The sequence below is a fragment of the Schistocerca piceifrons genome, chromosome 3 (assembly GCF_021461385.2).
Source record: "Schistocerca piceifrons isolate TAMUIC-IGC-003096 chromosome 3, iqSchPice1.1, whole genome shotgun sequence".
NCBI lineage: Eukaryota > Metazoa > Arthropoda > Insecta > Orthoptera > Acrididae > Schistocerca > Schistocerca piceifrons.
In genome coordinates, this window is record NC_060140.1 from 472919115 (window position 1) to 472932134 (window position 13020).

At 41.4% G+C, this 13020-nt stretch overlaps 1 protein-coding gene across 1 annotated transcript in view; it reads right to left on the minus strand.

The window, feature by feature from the left end:
- LOC124788191 (CYFIP-related Rac1 interactor B) overlaps nucleotides 1-11706 on the minus strand; it is a 402319-nt gene extending 390613 nt beyond the window's left edge. Inside the window, exon 1 of the mRNA XM_047255357.1 lies at nucleotides 11585-11706. The gene's annotated coding sequence lies outside the window, so the exon portion shown is untranslated. The remainder of the gene's footprint in view (nucleotides 1-11584) is intronic.
- Nucleotides 11707-13020: the final 1314 nt, after the last annotated feature.

Consider the following 13020-nt stretch of genomic DNA (forward strand, 5'->3'; position numbering starts at 1 on the left):
GGAAGCAAAGGATAGGAACCACGGGGCTTCCAATATATACGTAGAACGTTAGATAAGAATTTCAGTAATCACACAGATTCAAGCTTATGTACACGACTTCCAGTAAAATATAGAATGTTCTAAATTGTCGGGGAAAATGACGATATCGAATACTTTAGACTGAATGACCAGCACACGATCCTGTGTAACCAGTTTCAAGCTCGCGAGAATACAACGCCTCTGCTTTTTTGTAACGCCTTGCACCTAACAGCTCGTCTTCGCAATTAATCGCATGTTTCTCATGCGAAATTAATGAAAAATAAACCATGCGATACACGAATGAATTGACTGAAATACTTTGCCTATAAACAATCACTTCGATAAAATTTAACGTTTTCACCTGATCTTCCGACTACTGCTGCCGCCACCGACTTGTGGGTATTCCTCATGCTAATCAGGCCCCAAACATTCCCATACAATGATCGGCAAACATTTGTACGTACGCGCTATTTGTCTGAACAAATAGCATTATCAACCGTGATTGGTTGCTGTTTTCTTGTTTGCAAGAATCAGCTTGTATCTTGTACACAGCCGCGGTCTCAAAAATGTCAGTTTTCAACAAAATAACTGAGAGACAGTCATTGTTCCAAGTGCTATTAATACTGAGGTGCTGTTTTTATTTGTGATAATAGAAGCACATAAACACAACATTATGTTTTTAACTGGTAAGACTGAAGACAACAAAAACAAGTTCTCACATATTTTAAATTTTGGAACTCCAGACGAAAGCACAGCTTGACACAAAGACCACATGACATCTACTAACACAAATCTGAAAGACGTTGTCCATGGTTTGGCCACTGGATCAAATCTAGCGACATGCAGCAGAGTACCGAGAACACAGTAGCACTGAAAACGTGTTTTATGAAGAAAAAGGGCACTTGGAACTCTGCAACCCGTATTACAGTGTGTGATGGAGGGCACTTCTGGTACCTCCATCTTTACCCTCCTTCCCTGTTCTGTTTGTGAATGGTGTAAGAGAAGAATGACTGTAGGTAAATCTCCGTATTTCTCTGATTTTATCGTTATAATTATCTCGTGAGACGCATATAAGAGGAAGTAATAAGTTGCTCGACGTTTTCTGGAACGTATACTCTCGAACCTTCAACAGTAAATCTCTCTGAGATGCACAAAGTCTCTCTTGTAGCATATCTTACTGGTGTTTGTCGAGCATCCCTGTACGCTCTCGTTCTTACCAGACGAAGTCGTGACGAAAGGCGCCTCTAATCATTGGATCATCTCTATTTTGTCTATTAATCCAAGTTAGTATGGGCCAAACACTGATGAGGAATCGTAGGAATAGGCAGAAGAAACTTCTGTAAGCCACTGCTTTAATGGATGAATTACATTTTCTTAAGACACTCGCAATGGGTCGCAGACTGGCATCTGTGTTTCCTAAATTCCTAAATTGGAGCGACCATTTCAATTTAGATCGTTCGAAATGGTTCCTTCTACGTATTTTATAGTAGTTCAAATCAGGCGATTTTCTTATGTGTGTCGGAGGAAAACAATTCAGACATCCTGTAGCTCAAAATTTGGACGATAAGGTCAGGGCGCCAATGAAACCACTCCTTCCCTTGGGGCGTTGATTCCCACACATTTCGTGGTCGAAGACGACAATACGCAATGCGATGAGCACAGAAACATGTTCTTAATAACCTCTGAAACTGCTGACAACCACGGAAATTTCAAACTTTCTCTAAGGACATCGTGGGGCTGCATCCCCATTGAAGGAGATAGCGTCGCAGCCCTCCTGTAGCGTGATCACGCGGGAGTGCAGCAATAAGATGTGCGTGAATGAAACGGCAAAGGATCCCGCTAAGACCTTCGTTTTCGGCAATACCCTCAGTGTCACCCATGTAACTTCGTTGAGCAGGTCACATCTGTACCTATCAGGAACTTCAGCACCAATTAAGTGTGGCGGGTACTCTAACGCCTGAAGGTAGGCAAATCGCGACAAAGCAATGTCGAAGGGTTTGCCTAGTCCTCAGGCGTTAGACCAGCCGCCACGCTGCTTTGGAGTCGAAATTTGTGTAGACAGATTTCTAACGTGCTCAACAAAGTTGCGTAGGTGGCACCCATGGTACTGTCGAACTGGGTAGTCTTAGAGGGAGCCTTCTCCCTTTTATTCACGCACATGTTAATGTTTACTTCTGCGTTATCAAGCCACAGGAGGTAGGAAAACAGGAGGGTTGAAAAAGCATAAGTGCCCTTCACTCCTACAGGTGAAGTTCAGATTTTCTCGAATGGCTTTGAACGTCCCCTAGTAGTTCCAACCTTTGCAAGAGAGCAAAAATAGCGGTCGAGCTACACTCCAAAGGGGTGCGATAACGTTTAATGGGGATGCAGCCCCAAAATGTCATCAGAGAAGTTTAAAACGTCCGAAGGTGTCAGCAGTGTTAAAGTTTGTCAATAAAATCTTTCTGTTTGGATATCAACGCCTCAGGGAAAGGGGCGGGTTAATTGACCCCCAGAGGCCTTTTCGTGTCGATTCTGAGCGGCGGTGCCTGAAGTTAAAGTGTAGACTTTCACGGCCGGAAATATCATGTCCACTATAATTATCCGGGCTGTTATGCCGTGGTCGGTTGATGAATTCTGTGTCGATTCCCAACGTTTCGTCTCCGACTGCGGGAGACATGTTAATGTAGGAGTGAAGGGTACTTATGCTTTTTCAACCCTCCTGTTTTCCTCCCTCCTGTGGCATGATAACGCGGAAGTAAACATTAACATGTCTCCCGCAGTCGGAGACGAAACGTTGGGAATAGACACAGAATTCATCAACCGACCACGGCATAACAGCCCGGATAATTATAATGGACATGGTGCCTGAAGTGTTTTACTGGGACGCCCATAAGAAAACCGTGTGATTTCAACGCTTGGTGTCGCGGTTCTGACCTCCTTCGCAAAGACGTCGAAAGAAGAGGTGAAATGTGGGTAAGAGGAGCGATCTTGCAGTTTGAAGCGTTGCCGAACCCTAGGGTGACGTCGCAGAGCGCCAAGCTTTAGCATCATTACACGGAAAGGTTGAAGGCACCTTTGCGCCAAATTTCAAATTTATACTTCCCAATGGGAGACAATTACGAGCTTTCGAAGAGTGATTCTTTAATCCGGTGTAACTGTTTCTCATTACTTTTCGTGTCCTTCGTACCTCACTGTGAACTATTTTCGAAAGAGACTCATAAATATCGTCAAATCATTACCATGTCTTTCCCAGAACACAAATATGTTTCGATTTTCAATCTAAGTGCTCAGCTACAACAATTTTTTCCGTATCTGGTGATATCCTTGTTTCCCGACGAATCTTTCCTCCCCGTCGATCTAGCCATATATGTTTCCCGATGCCAAAACGTAACTTCGTATCAAGGGGAAAGGTATCGAGTATGCAACTTGTCTGCGAACGTATTCTGTTCCTTTTTTTCCGCATCTCAGATGATTGTGTATTGTGTTTCTGGGACAGACGTAGAAAACAAGGCGTGTGTTCGCTTCAACGCTTCTGAGAATCCACCTCATAAACGGTGTCCACACTGGACGCTGTAGCTCGTGTGAGGATCCGCTATGGGCGTCGCTCAAATATTCGCTGAAGCTCGCCTTATATACGGTACACTATAAGAGAAAATGCACTGCGACTACGACCAGGACGTAACATTCATTTTTCATTAAGAGATTGGAGGATAACACGGCGACCGGTGGGCACCGTTGGGCCTTCGAGGCATGTTCGGACAGTGTCTGTTTCTTTACTTTCCAGAATGCAAATCGAAAGTGTGGATGAGGCGCAAGAAAATGAAAGGCAGTTTGTTTACTGTCTTACGCGTTTCGCTTCTTTTATTTGTGAAACATCTTCAGTGGCAATTTCCAGCGCTGTTAACTCATGCGTGTGGCCCTGGAGATGTATTTGTTAGTTTCCATGCTCCAGCTGGCCGATTTCTGGCGTTCTTTCATCCAAATTTGTCACATCGCATACATCACTTGCACTTTCCATTTTTTGATCTCCAGGATCATACGCGTGAGTTAACAGCGCTGGAAATCGCCACTGAAGATGCTTCACAAATAAAAGAAGCGAAACGCGTATGGCAATAAACAAACTGCCTTCAATTAGTTGCAGAGACAGAACATGCCTCCACGAAGAATGAAATTTGTTTAGCTACGTTTCGAAGAACTCCAATTTCTTGCGTTTCCGAGTTCCTGCAGCATAAAATGCCCGTAATATTTGTGCTAAAACCTTATTAGTTAGACAAGGAGACAACCTGCAAGAGAAAAATCGATGCTGAAACGGACTCCCAGATTGTTTACTTTTAATAATCACGTCGCCAAATTACAATTTATTTGGTTTGTTTATTTAAGGTACCTCTATCAAAAAGTCTGCTGATGCTCTTGGAAATCTATGCGGTGTACAAAATAGATGTCACCGAGAGGATGTGAGGAATCTACGATGCAAAAATAGTGAAACAGATAGACAGTTTTCTGTAGTTACATATCAAAATGATAGGAGATAGATACAGCAGTAGAAATATTCATGGCGATTGTGGTAGTTTTAGCAGTTGTAATAAGTATACTATTAGGATCATTCATAAAGAAACGAGCTGGAGGCTGCAAAAGTAAAATCGCTGTAAGGATTGTGATGCCATTGCCTACGTAAGAACGCGTGTTCCCTGTAAGAGCGCTGAGACCCCGAACTCGCCGCTAGAGAGATACGGGCGTACACTACAGTGACGACAGACTGCACGCGTCGATTGTCCACTGCACTCAGAGAATCGGAGGCTTCAAAAGAAGAGCAAAAAAGTGTAGTCGTGTCCTTAAAGCGGAAAGGACTGCGGGGAACGGAAATTCACCGAAAAATGGCACAAGTATATAGACAACACTGAATGTCCGTTGAAGTTCCGATTCTCAATCCGACCGCTGGGGCAATGGCTGCCACCGTAACTCGCCGGTCTTCAATAATGACGGCATCCACCAGCTGGTCAAAGGTATCGCTAATATTGCGAGGCGTTCCTGGACGTGCGTCACCGGCCAACAACAACCGTCCTTCCTTGAATAGCTTGTGCCACACCTTGACCCTTGCAACGGACATGCAGTGCTCTTCGTAAACTTGTGAGATTCTTTGATGAATTTCCGTTCCGCGAACTCCTCCCGCTGTCAGGAAACGCACTATATCCCTTTGCTCTTCTTTTAAAGCATCCATTTCTCTGCTTTCAACGCGTCTCAGTGCAGTGGGCGGTCGACGCGTGCACTTGCACGCTCTTGTCACGTGGATGTGTGCCCGTATCCCTCTAGCGGCGGTTCGGAGTCTCAGAGCTCTTACAAGGAACACGCGTTCTTCCGTTTGCAACGATCCATTTATAGATTTTCATTTTACAGCTTCCGGCTAGTTTATTTTTGAATGACCCAAATAATAATAATAATTTTTGCTATGTATTTTTAACCGAAAAGTAGTTATTATTTTATTGACAGTGAATGGAAAAATAAAATTATAGGCAGGAAATAGGCCTATTGGAGAATATTAGATAATATGCTGTAATACAAAGTAATTGTAGAATATTAGTTAACTCTTTGAAGGGCAGCAAAACTGTAACTAACCACATACGTAGACGGTTTCAATGGGCGGTGGTCACTGTGGCTAACCACATAATATTTTCTCCCTTTACCGCTCAGGGGCCAGTAGTCTCTCTGCCAATCACCTAATTGTTGCCTAAAATGCCGCTAGATGGCAGTGCAGGTCTTCTGCGCGAATTTTTGCCGCTTACTCAGAACAATAGTTGATACTTCTTCATTGTTAGCACTGTTCTTGGAAGCGGCGAGCAGTATTCTCTGTAGCTCTTCTTCATACGACTATTTTTGGTAAGTAATTGCTTATATTTATGTGTTGAACACATATCAGTCTACGTGTAATGTAACTTTAAATTTAAATAGAATTTTCCATGTTTTACAGACAAATTTCGGTGTGCTTAGTGCTGCTAACCACCGCCCTTCTGCTCCACCCAGTATATTTTCTTCGTCTCCATCGAATATGTCTAGCCGAAAAGGAATAACTGAGGACGAATGTTACCAAATTTCATTTGAAGAAGTATCTTATAGTGACAGCAGTGTTGACAGTGATGGAAATGACCCCACATTCACGACAAGCTGTTTAAGTTCTAGTCTTGTGTGCAGTCGTGTGGTTCTAAATTTAACCAGTGGTCTTCATGGAAAGCATCATATTATTTTCATGGACAATTGTTTTACATCATATGATCTGGCTGGCTCTGAGCACTATGGGACTTAACATCTATGGTCATCAGTCCCCTAGAGCTTAGAACTACTTAAACCTAACTAACCTAAGGACAGCACACAACACCCAGTCATCACAAGGCAGAGAAAATCCCTGACCCCGCCGGGAATCGAACCCGGGAACCTGGGCATCATATGATCTGTTCAAGGACCTAAAATCCAATGGTGTGTACACTTGTGGAACAATAAATCCCAGAAGGAAAATCATACCAAAACTCAAGGAGGAAATGGAACTGGAAAGAGGGGAATTCGATTACAAAATAAGCAATGATGGCACAGTAATCTACTGTACAAATGGAAAGATAACAGGGCAGTCAACTTGATTTCAACATGTTCTTCACCATCAGATGTGTCCACAGTAACTCGAAAAAAGAAAGATGGAACAATAACCAATATCACTTGTCCAACTGTATTGAAAGACTACAATTCCAGCATGAACTATGTGGATAATTTTGATCGACTAAAGTCAGACTATGCTACTGACAGAAAAAGCAAGAAATGGTGGATGAGATTGTTTCTTCACTTTTTAGACTGCAGTGTGACAAACGCGTTCATTATGCACAAAGAAATCGAAATGGAGCAGCTCTCCAATAAAGACTTCCGTCGAGAGGTGTACAAAATCTTGTTGGCTCCAAAAATAGTTTCAGTGGTAGCTAATTTTGCTTCTGTATCCCAAAGTAGTACAGCAACCCAAATCAAATCACACAAACCATACGTAGACGAAAGCAGTAAACAACAACCAATTCACTCATCATCTAGAAGATGCACAGTTTGCAGTTCAAAGAAAAATCCTTTGCGAACAGTGTGGATGTGTTCAGTGTGCAAAGTACCTTTGTGTCTGAGAGCAGGCAAGAACTGTTTCAAGAGATACCAAGAAAATTAAAAACTAGTTATTTCAAAGTTCACCCACCAAATATCGAATTTGTATGCTGTAATGGGGTGGTGGTTACCTGTAGTGGCCACACTTAATGTTAATATTTTGTTGTTGTTCAAGTGAATTTTTACAAACTCAATGCATAAAACATGTCAAGACAATAAAACAAATGTATTACAAGTAAAAGAAATTTGAAATTTGCAAATAATTTTTCTTGCCCCCCTAGGGTAAATTTTAGTGGTGTTTACCTGCCCCTCAAAGAGTTAACGGGCTACAATATCGAGTAAAGAAATAAATAAATGTAAGAAATAGTTGTCTGTGCCTAACTTTATCTTTGCACGATAGCATACCACAATTAAATGATTCCAGGCTCCACCGTGGAGACACCTTCATCTTACTATCTTTTATATTAAGAAAATCTGGTGATATCCATGAATACATAACGTGCAACACCACTAGCTCGCAACATTTCTGTGTGATCTCGTACGCGAAATGTTAATTCAATTTTTTGTTCTATAAACCTTACACTTTATACTAACCTTTCCTTAAAATAAAGTTTGGGTGTTACATTTCTAAACAGTTATTGTCATGGTGCAAAAATATGGGAAAATTTAAAAAAAATGCACAACTGACAATTTGAACTGTTCGATTCACTCGAGAAAAAATATCGAAGCTATTGACTGCGGTTATATTATGCACGTTCAAAAGTGACGTTACTTCTTTTTGTTTAATAATACTAACAGTGTATTAAAATACACAGCACTATCATCAGTTTCAACAGTGGTCTTATCAAGCTCACCTAAGATCTTAAGTCTAAACAGCTGTAGCCCCTTACAAACATACAGCGGCCGTTGCAAAGGGCGAAACAAGCAGGCGCAACGGTTGCCAATAGACACGAATTCGGAAGGAGGGAGGTTCAAAACCCTGTTCGTCCTTCAAAGCCCCTGTTTACCATGTTTTCCGAGGCGAATGCTGGTATGATTTCTTTGAATAGGCTACGGTTTCTCTCCCTGCCCTTCCGCAATCTGAGCTTGTACTCCGTCACTACAGGCTTTTTCGTTAACGAGAAATGAAACCCTGAGCTCTCTTCCTTCTTTTTTTGCGAAAGATAAGCAGTAATTAACGAAACTTCAATGCAGATCAAAACTATGAGCTGGACCAGGACTCATCAGCAACCTTGGCCATTCCCGGCAAGTGCTCTGGAAACTGAGATATCCAAGCACGGTTGAGAATTTGCCTTCACACATTTACTTCTGCTACTGTCTCTCTCCTACTTTCCAAACTCCACATAAATTCTCCTGCATATCTTGAGTAACTAGTATTCCTGGAAAAAACGATATCGCGCGGAGAAATTTTGGAGGACAACGATGCAATTCCACATCCAGCCATCCAGAATTATGTTTTCTGTGATTTCCCTAAATTGCTTCAAGCAAATGCCGTGATGGTTGCTTGACAGGGAACGGTCGATTTCCTTACTCATCCTTAAAAAGTTCGAGCTCGTATTACGTCTCTGACGACCTCGATGTCGACGTGACGTAAACCCTGATCGTCCTTGCCTCTCTTTTGTGGAGAAATGGCTTAGTCACAGTCTAGGGGAATTGTTGCAGAATGAATCTGGTGCCGAGCCGTAGCAGTTACTGTCGGAACGGAATCTCTGAACGCGGGTATTCCGTGGTGTCTGCATAACTCGGCTGGTGGAAGCACTTGCGCGCGAAAGGGAAAATTCCTGGTCCAGTCTCTATCCAGCATGCAGTCTCATCTGCTAGGAAGTTTCAGAATAAAGCAGATTCCGCTGTAGTGCAAAGATTCATTCTGGAGAAAATGTCCCTAGGCTGTGGCTAAGCCATTTTCCGCAATATCCCTTTCTCCATGAGCGCTAGTCCCGCAAGCTACCATGCAGGAGAATTTCTGTGGACGTTGCAAAGTAGGAGAGTGGAGTGTAGGAATCTGCGGAAACTTATCCAGGAGAAGAAGGTAAGACTCTAAAATTGCCATTTTAATCTGAGGAAGAACTGAATTTTGTTGGTGAGATAAAAAAAAAATATTATACCGCTGAGAATTTATGGTTATCATCCATTTGTATTTATGTACGAAAATTCTGTAATGTATAAAAACTCTATACTCCAGATTCCAGGGAGAGTTCGAGTGCCTCACCTAGGTTCCCCTCCACTCCACCTCACCCCCAACCCAACCCTTGTGGACGCCTATACACTGGAGAAAAGTCAAACCGTGAGAGTGGAGCGTGAGTGGTACCTGCTTACGTACGAGCATTCCCCGGAAAGATAAATGTTTCGGCTTAGAGTTCCGGTCTGGCAAACAGTTTCGATCTACTGGGAATTTTCAAAGCAGCACACACTTCGCTGCAGATTGAAAATCATCCCATAACTAATCGATTATTCGACTTCTTTGAAACCGCATCATAGATCAGCATAGAAACAGAGCATATGCGTGCAGCTCGGCCGTTAGCGTATGTGTGATCATTCAGAGAAGTCAAGTGTATCTATTTCTTCAGAATAATATACAGAGGCCTAGGTTCTAATGTGATTACTTCCACAGTAAAGTGAACAACGTATTGGCTCTGTACTTCATGTAAAGCCGTATTTCGATTCCCCCGCTTAGGAATTGTTGTTGAGAACACGAGTCGGGAGCGAAAACGGCAAACTTCTGCAAGGAACACCGTCGCTTAAAGAAATGTTTAACATCCAAACAAAGTGAAACAGTAAACTCCATCAAAAATACATTGGAAAAGTCAACGCGCAGCAAAAGTAAATTTACCTAAGGACAACAAAGGTTGTGCTCACATAAGTGCTTTTCACATCCAATGACACACATGAACCAGCCTCAACAACAAAAATAGTTTGTCCGAAAAATTCTACTAATACAAAGTAGTTTCTTACGTCGATTTCAAGAAAGTAATTTAAATTGACGACGGTTTAACGAATATCACATAACGGAATTATTCTCAGTCAAATGTCCGAAATGTTGTGTCGAAGATTTTTTTGTTGTCACACTCGTGCGATTTCTACACTCACCCTTGTTCTCTGGAACTTAGTGATGGCACGAACTCCTTACAGACTCTGTTGTCTTCCTCCTTAGTTGCGGACTAAGAGTGAAAAAAGTGATACTTGATATGAGTTCCTATTCCAATTTCTGTTAAGTCTGCAACTAGAAAATTCGAGATGTACTGTATATTTGTGCAACACAATATGTTCATTACTTTTGTGAAGAGCAGATTTTCGCTACAAAGCGACCTTAATCCAACACAAACTGATGCCCTCAGTATTCTTGTATTAATGAAAACAATATGGTCTGTTTTCGTGAGGCGAATCTTCCGAGATTAGTCAACGTAATCTGGTATACAGTAAGTGAGATTATACAAAATTGACACACTGTCACTGAGATACAGCACAATTTCTCTGTAGCGGCAAATGGAGAAGCAGAGAATTTTAACACCGGTGCTTGTCCTTTACTGGTTACAACATCCATATTGTATGTCGGACTTTTGCCAAGGTGTTTGTTGAAATGTAAAAACCATTCCGTTCGCTGAACTAAGCCGTCACCAGATACTGTCCAAAGAAAAGGCCGACGTTCTGATAAAGTCCCGCTCTCACTATCGTTTCCCGGATGTTAGGCAATCTCTGATTATCTGAGCGACAGCAAGGCTAGAAGTAACGCTTCACATGCCTCGGATTGAGAAAGATGTCAGTAAAAATATGAACCGATTACATTTAGTAGACTATTTACATAGCTGACAACCGTTTCTTGAGGTATTCTTTACTGTATTTGTTTCCCTGAGATATTTATACCAGAAGAATCGTCAATATCAGATACAAATATCTTAAGTAGAGTATTTTCTATACCTACAAGTCTGAATCGCTGAAACATTCTTCTACAGCAATGGCTAGCTTGTTAGAACATAAATAGCATCGGAAAATTACGAGCAACACTCTAATTTCAGGACTACTAGTACTGAATTCAGGACTATGTTGACTGAAAATAGTTAACGTTAACAATAAATGAACGATTAGTACTCACAGACAATATTATAAGGTATTGTTGCATGTTCCTTGTTCAAAAAGCGAAAGTGAAGTGTCTAGATACAGCTACTATACGATATCATAACCACCATCGCACTGTCAGGCCACATAACAAGTAATATCCAAGTCAGCAACATGAACATTTTATGGATACGAATGGGAGCGCCGCAGACATTGTTGTCTCCAAAAGACGCAGGTAGTGGAAATAAAATACACTAAACAAGTGAACCAGAATATGCAATTAAATTTCCGAAATACAGAAAGTGTAGGAACTGACAAGCATGACACATGCCTTTCGTGCAAAAATGTGCGCCGGGTAGATAACATCGCTATGGTTAAGATCTCTCCTAGAAAGACAATTCAGTATTACCTGATGATAGACTGTGGTGTAGCGTCAGTTATCCAATGGAAGGTCTGAAATCACTGCCTCGACAAGAAAAATACTGACTAGGAATAGCATTCACAAAAACGCTTACAACGTTACCGCTCCCGAGCAAAGCTACGACTGTCGCGCTAAGCGACGAACACGTGCGGCCGTCGGCCCAAGGCACCGCCCATCAGCAGGGATGCCAACCGCTGCGCCTCAAAGTAACTAACACAAAATATTGCGGCTTTATTGTTAACAGACATAGGACTGCTTCTTGTGATTTTGATTATTTTCGCAACTCTATTTTAAACGCAGCAGCGGGCATAGTTGACGAAAATTAAAGAACTAGCTTTCAGTGATTCTCTCAAAACAAAATATTAACTAAATGTACTTGAATGACGGAAGTTCATTCATAAGACAGATTTTTGTTGCGTGCACTGTTCCATACTTTTGACTGCATATTGTTTAAAGATTTTACAAACGTAGTCTAATTTATTTGGCAAAATTGTATTGGCTCCCAGTTTTTATGTTTACCTGTAGAACATGACATACAGTAGCATAACAATAATATTTATCCCTCTGCGTCAATGGTCAGGCACATATTTCCATAAAGGGTAACTAGTTAACGATGTTCTCTTTCTGAATAGAACTCGAAAGTTACCAGACTCAGATATCCTTCCATTCTTCCATGAAATGTAATTTTTCTGTGACTAATTGTGGCAACGTCTTCCGCAACGAACCTCTGTGTATATAATATTGGAAAAAAAACCTCTTGAATTTCGAAAGCAAAATAAAATATTTATTACTATTTAAAAAGCTGCAATTTCTCACTCGTAAGTTTGATAAAGTGAAATTTGCAATAAATGCTGTAGAAGTGAAACTTATTACACATACTTTGTGGCTACGTGGCTAAGTCCGAAGAACGCGGTTCCCGCGACAAATGGCTGCATAAATTAGCTCGGAGGCCAAGAAATGTGAGGGCTGTTAGGATTATACATAGTTAAATACTGTAGTGATCGTATCAATCTTGCATCTAACTCTAGTTACTTATTAGTATGGGAGATCACCTGCGGGGCATTTCTATCGTTTCAGAAACTGAAATGATTGAAATAAAAAGAGCAAACATCGATGGGAGACACCAGTTCGTTATACATTGAAGATCTTATGCTATTGTAGTCGGAACAGATGACAGAAATCAGTATAAATTTGGTAATCAGCGATTACGCGTTACTGGATTTAGCGTGACATGTTAGAAATTTAGAGACATTCAGTAAAGCAAAAGCAGCGCATAATTAATGGGAAGACAGAAACCCTGCCTGAGGGTTAGAAAATTAAAAAGAGGTGATGGATATATTTTCCGAATGTTTTAGGTTATTTGTAATGAACCAGTTCCATCTGAACTCTTATGACATTCGAAATTTCTAGTGTTTCTGTAATTT